The sequence below is a fragment of the Primulina eburnea genome, chromosome 16 (genome assembly GCF_022965805.1).
Source record: "Primulina eburnea isolate SZY01 chromosome 16, ASM2296580v1, whole genome shotgun sequence".
Classification (NCBI taxonomy): Eukaryota; Viridiplantae; Streptophyta; class Magnoliopsida; order Lamiales; family Gesneriaceae; genus Primulina; species Primulina eburnea.
The window spans coordinates 10,611,390-10,618,759 of NC_133116.1; the positions used below are offsets into that span (position 1 = coordinate 10,611,390).

The 7,370-nt window shown below is 35.4% G+C and overlaps 1 pseudogene; it reads right to left on the minus strand.

Annotated features, from left to right (window-relative positions):
• Nucleotides 1-4,093: 4,093 nt before the first annotated feature.
• LOC140816925 (uncharacterized) lies at nt 4,094-6,769 on the minus strand (annotated as a pseudogene).
• Between the last annotated feature and the right edge of the window lie 601 nt (nt 6,770-7,370).

Consider the following 7,370-nt stretch of genomic DNA (forward strand, 5'->3'; position numbering starts at 1 on the left):
TGCAGCGACGGGACTTCATTGAGATGGATCTAAGGGAGAGAGTGTTACGCCAAATCATCAGACAACAATGCGAAAATTTTGATGCACACCGCCCAACACCTCGAGATGATGTTGCAGTCATTAGTCAGCTTGAAATGGATGCATTGTCCATTTCCATGGCTGTCAAGAGGCGGAAATATGAACTTTCTATAGCATAAGAATAAGATTTTAAACAGATTTTGAACAATAAGGAAATCAAGCTGGCGACCGGCCAAATACTGAACAGACTCAAGCCAGAGTCCCGCCAACTCTAGCCGCTGAGAAATCATCTGAGGAAGATCTACAGACTTAAGCCGCTCCAACTCTCATCCAGGCAGAGCCTACAATTCTGACTTCTGAATCGGTTGCTGATCTAGTACCATCATCTCCTCAACCTTCCACGGAAAATCAAACTGGTGAATTTCTAGATATGCCACTTATAAGCACGAATTATATAGCGTTTTAGGAACTTTATTTTGTCATATTCGTGCTTATCTGGCGTTTTTATTCCGAGTTTTTTGCGCTTTATTCGTTCTATTGTTGCTATTTGTAGGTTTGACCGAAAGATGGTTAAAGCCAACGAAAGGGAAAGAAAGTCAAGCTGCGCAACGTCATGTCAGAAATACCCGGAAAAATAGGAAAATAACAAAAAGAAGTATCTGGACCCCTACACGGACCCCGTGTAAGGGTCCGTGCCTTAGAAGCCGAGGGAAGATTTTGATAGATTCTACACTGACCCCGAGACGGACCTCTACACGGGGTCCATGTCCAGTGTTTCCGAGAATTAGTTAGTACACAGACTACACGAACCCCTTTCCTGATGTATGCACGGGGTCCATATACATGATATCGGATTCAGATTTGCGAAGATCTTGTGGAGATTGGAGGAGGAAATAAAAAGGTAAAACCTAAGACTTTTGGGAGGGACTTTTTCCAGACGAGAAGAAATGGAGACTTTCATAATTTGTTGACGGCGACAGCTTGGGAGAAACAAGAGAAAACTGCACACTTCACACGCAAGATCCGCGCACCATCGCTGAGATTTTCTCCTTTCTTGTTTTCTTATTTTCATTCATGAATTCGAACATTAGATTTTATTCTAGTTTTGAATTTATAGAGTAGTTTTTTGTGATCGGGACCACGATAGGAACAAACTTTTGATCTTGTTCATTCACTGGATTATTTGATTTACGAATTAATTTATGTTATTGATTATAAAAAAAAAGAAGATAAAAAAATAAAAAATATATAAAAAAAGAATAAATAAATGTAAACATATGTTATGATAACTGAGGAAGAAGATGTCCAATTTTAAGCTGAGTTGCAAGTTACGATTGATTACTCACAAGATCAAACGGCTAAGGCTCAAGCTTCACATGTCTCCAGCCAGGCACCGAACCGACATAAGAGATTCGTGAGGATATTCTTGTGCAATTCTAACCGGTGGGAAACTTGTCATTCATATGGCTTCCAAACTCATCCTAATCCTCTCGATATACAAGAATGTCCCTTCAACATCTCATGGCGACCAAGTTTTTGAGCCTGATGAAGAATGTGATGAAGACTCTATGCCACAACAAGTGATGAATCAGTTGCAAGATGTCTCCAAGTCCATCAACAATTTGGATATCAAGCATTTTCCACATTCTATGACATTTGATAACTTCAAGTCACATATTCTCAAGGATATAAGTTTCATTGGGAAATTCTTCAACAATCTAAATTCTGACCAGCTTACATGGATGTGAGGCTCGATCATCTTCAGACTACTCTTGGTAGCCAATTACAAGAAATTCTTGAATTTATGCAGCGTGGTAATACCGAAAAAGTGGAAACACAGTACAAGAAGCTGAATGAATAAGAAGAAGGACAGAGAGAGCCAAATATGAAGAGGACAAGAAAGCTGAAGAGATGAGAAGGAATGAAGAGGAAGACAGAACAAGGAGAGGTAGTGACAGTGGCAGTGGCGGTTCAACTCTTAGAAGATAGATTTATTTTAAGGGATAATAGGTTTTAATTTTTCATGCACATGTAATAATATCATTTCATTTACTCAATAAAATACAGCTTCTTTAAATTGTCTCTGCTTAACTGTTTGTATGTAACAATTGTATTTTGTCTTCGAGCTTGGTTTTTTAATCACCAACAAGTGATTTTTTTAAAATTTAAAATACCATAAGTTTTGGTAATGACAAAAACAACATCTAGCTATTTCAAGTTCACGTTATTCTCATGTAATTACAAGACTCAAGCTGCTGGACAAATCAAGATGTTCATATTCTATCAAAAACTAAAGTTGCAGACATTATCAGAAGATCATTACTTGTATCTATTTATAACCAGATCGATCTATCGTAGAAATGCTCAAGTTTTGACCGTTCAGCTGTAACCAATCAAATATTAATAGATCAATATGAATACAACAACTCAATTTGTTCACTGGATATGGGAAAAAGCATCAAGCACGGTGTCCTACCAACTCCCGACATAAATGTTAAGAGCCAATTAACTTTTCAGAAGTCAAAAGAACAGAAGCCGTAAAAAGCAAATGAACGTTAAATGAGTTTTAATGCAGCGTACGATGAAGAGAAGTTGACAATACCAATATGTGAGGATAAAGTAAAGATGATCATTGATAAAGTTTTCTGACTGTTGGAAGGCTTCGAGTATAAATATGCATATTTAGAACTTCATATAAAAAAAGAGAGAAATTAACAAGTTTCAAGCTTCCATAATCTGCCATATACAATATTTCAAGCATACTTATTCTTTCTAAGATATCAAGTTGTTCACCTAGTACATACTTATTTATTCATATCGGATCATTGTTGATCAACTTGTGTAAACCTATCAAATATAGTCGTCCAAAGCTAACCGTTGAAAAATTTGTTGTCTTTGGTGAATCGAGAGTTCTTAAACAAGTCCAAAACTATTTTGTTGAGATATTACTTAGAGTTTTAACTTAGGCAGTGTGATAAGTCTTAGTCGAAATGGGTTTGTACAAGGGTTTTATCAATCAAATATTTTACTGAGTTCGTTCTTAAGTGGAAGAAAGTGTGACGTATAAGTTTTTTCTCCAGATATCCATATAACTTGTTTACTTAAATTATACACTTACTTCGGTATTTATTTATCTAATTATTGTGTTGATTGATTGTATGCGTTGAATATATTATGCATATATAACTAGTCTAATCGGACTATTTTAGTATTTAAACTATTTTTAGTAATCTAGTTAAACCTAATCATTTTTTCTAAAAAAAAATTGGCAATTAATAACTATAAATACAACCAAAATTTTAAAAAATATTTTGAAAGACTATTTCGACCTCAACACAAATATATACTAATATGTGTTTGTATTGTATGTACTATTGTGCTGACTCAAAAGGCCAAAGTACATGCATCAACTCTCATCTCTTCTTTCTCAAATCTGCTGACTATAATATGCTTGCTTAGCGTTTAAGCAAGTGTTTATTGGAGTTTTAATTGTTTTTGCTGCCCAAACTTTTTGAGTTTTTTGACATCGAATGATCATATGTTTTTAAAAATTCGATTCGAACTTGAAATTCAATATTTTATTAAGTTCGAATCTAATCTATACAAATAATATGATATTTGAGCTCAGATCGAACTTATGCACATCTTTATTAAAACTTGAAATTTAATATTTTATTAAGTTCGCATTCAGCTATCACAAGTAATATGATATTTGAGACCGAATCGGCTTATGTACGCCTCTATTCCATACAATTAATAAAATGATGACGATGATGATAATCAAATTAGACAAAAATTTGTGTGAGACGGTCTCACGGGTCGTATTTGTGAGACGGATCTCTTATTTGGGTCACCCATGAAAAAGTATTACTTTTTATGCTAAGAGTATTACTTTTTATTGTGAATATGGGTAGGATTGACCCGTCTCACAGATTATGATCCGTGAGACGGTCTCACATGAGACTCACTCATCAAATTATTATTAAGAACTAATCCATTATTTCCATTAATCGTGTGCGCATCACAGTGACAATTCTTTGGATTAAATAATAAATATATATATTAAAAAATATGATTAATAAAACAACTTATGACTCCAATTAATGCACATCATAAAATAAAACAATTCATACATTATCATTGGTTATCATTATCATACAACATATTAATCAAAACAGAACTTTGGAATTTTAAAAATTATTTCAAATTCGGAGCATAACTTTGTCTATATGTTCGCCTTGACCATATAAAACATTTCATGCACCCCAAAGCAAAAGAGACCATCAAGGCAAGTTGACAGACGTTCTTCTCCCAGCGCCAAACCAGCCAGCCATTTCATCCTCGTTATCATCACCACCAGATTCAAGATATTCACTTCTTCCATGAAAGATGTAAGAATTAAATCTGTTAGTATCGTCTCCTGCAGCTCGAAATGTATCTCCGATCTTATCACCCACTTTCATTCTCCATAATTCTTGCTTTCGGATATCCCGGGACATTTCACTCTTACCTCCAACTACAGGGAAGTCCATAATACCCGGCTCCTCATTCCATGAGCTTAAGCTACTCTGATCTTGATCGTCATTCTTGACAAATTCATAGGACTTATTATGACACTTGTTGTCCTTAGTTTGGTTTTTTTGTCCAAACCAAGGATGTGTTAGATGATTCTTTACCGTATTGCTAAAATGTTCAGATGCGGTAACGGTAGCATTAGATGTGATTGGTCTCTTATGATCGCATTTCAGGCATATCATATTTCTCCGGAAATTGATATAATTACATCTGCAAATACTCATTATTTGGAAGTGCATCACAAGCATATAAAACTTCGATAAAAAATATTAGTGATAAATTTGCTTATGTTGATTTTGAAGAGACAAAAAGGAACATAAAACTCTTACGATTCACATTCCCACTCCCCAGGATTGAGTTGCCGCTTTGAAGGCTTCTCATGACACATCAAACACCTAGTATTTCTTGCGAAGTTCAAGAACTTACATCTGCAGAAAGTTAACCTTCTGAGAACAAATATAACGAAGGCAGACTACCAGTTCAAATCTAGACGATAGTGAAAAACACAAGTAAACTAGATTCCGAAAAATCATTACTTATCACATAGCCAGTCTCCCTTCTTTAATGGAAGATACTCCATCTCCTCCGCTATTTTTGCCAGTCTTTCTCGTGACAAGCTGTCGCATCGCAAGCACTTGAAATTTTGGGTGAGATTAACGGACTCACATCTATAAAATAGCAGATTATATTTTTTCAATTTTACAAACTGTAAGAAAACTATGGGATTTATAAATAGATGCCCAGAAGAGTGATGACATTACTTTGGGCAAATCCAACTGTCTTGCTTTGTAGGAGATTGAACTTGATTCCTTTCTACGCCATCTCCATTTTCTATCATTGGTTTAAAATCGCGTTCCTCGATACTTATTACGTCCACCATCTCTTTCAGCAAGATCCTGACTGATTCTTCAATCTTTTTATTTAAGCATGGATTGTTCTCCACTGAATTGACTAGGGGAGCAAGACTGTACGTCAACAAGAGGCGCATTACATCGACGGTCCTAACACCTTCATCTTCATTAGCCTTTACATATGCCCTATCGCAATCTCCCCTTAAAATGCAGGAGCTGCAGACCTACTAAAAACGAATGCCATAAAAAATACTACTGATCAAAATACTAACTCTGAGTCAAATGCACAATTAAGACATACATTTTCTTCAGTTGCTTCCTACATAAGCTCGTAGGCGCTTTCCTGAGTTGACTACTTTTCTATCTGTGCTTGGACATCCAGTCCCAGCAATCTCTAGAATACTTTCCCGGGACAAGTATCTGAGAAAACAAGCATTTGTCAGTTGTAAACAGCATAGAAAAATATTTCAAGGGGGTGATAAAATTTTGTTGAGAGATTGTATAATACTTAAAATGGATTTGTAGTGTAACATGGAACTAAACTAGCTTTGGCAATAAAATCTAGGGGTCCAGAGAATAAATTATGCCTCGGAAGAAATATGTAGATACTTTAAGGAAACAAATTCAAACAGTCCATGAGTAGGATACAAAAGGTGGTTCCCAGTGGCAAATTCGCAGCCATTATTTTCAAGATTTCAGTTACCTTCTCTTTAGGGAAGAACCAAATATCTGAGTAAATAATTAATAATAACAGCTTACACGAGGTCAAATATTTTTCATATTGTCCCAAATATCAAACATTCAATCTTCTTGCAGTTACTCTGTTACACAAACAAGATTTTTTTACTCGGACTCGTGGGGAAGAATCAGCACCTTATAAGTTGATGCTGATCACGAGCGAAATTCAAGCAAGCACTCCTGATCGAATTCGCCTCCTTGCTTCCCAGCTCTCCATTTCTGGCAAAAGGGTTTGCAGTCGCATCAAAATACCCCTTTTTCAACAACTCGTTCATTAAACTAATCCATTCACGCCACGGGTGTGAAATCTGGACATTGGTTAGAACCGCACTCTTTTCCGGCGGAAAAGAAGCAGAACCGAACGATGTGTCTGAATAACGCAGTTCTTGAGCTTCATCTTGGATGATCTGGTTTGCCGGGCTGGTGATCGGAGGTTTCCCGGAGACGTGCTTGTGGAGATGGGAAACTGGTGAATGAAATCTAGGGTTTTGGAATTGGGCCTTGAATGATTTGACGTAGAAACGAGCTTTGAACATCACTGAGAATACCGAGCTACGGTGTTTTGCGATCGTCTGTTACAAATATAAACAAGCACATGAATACTCATCATTAATAAATCAAGTTTATTTATAAATAACTTTTTAAAATTTTAAATTATTATTTAGATAAAAATAATATAATTATACTGTATATGTGATTTGTTGAGATAACATGTGAATTTTTAAAATAGATTAGATATTATAGTGAGTGGGTCTCATATGAGACGTGTCAGCCCTACTCATATTCATAATAAAAGTAATAATCTTAGCATAAAAAAATAATATTTTTTCATGGATAATCCAAATAAAAGTAATAAACAAGTTTTGCCTATTACAGTTATGAATAGATTATATATCGTAAAAACTAATTCGTGTCACAAAATCCAAAGTTAAAAGTTTTCATATTTGAATGATAATTATAAAATTATTGACGACGAAGTATTACAAATTTGGATAAAACTTGGTATGTTTTTTTATCCCTAGTGTGTAAACAATACCACTCCAACTTGGTTGATCTGAGACGGAAAACAAAAAAAAAATTGAGTTCGGGTTGCGATTATGCTCGATTTTCGGACGCGGCCGAGATTCATGAAATTGCAGCGGCGGAAAACAATTTTGGCTCGTAATGAAAGATGGAAGAGCGTGGTTC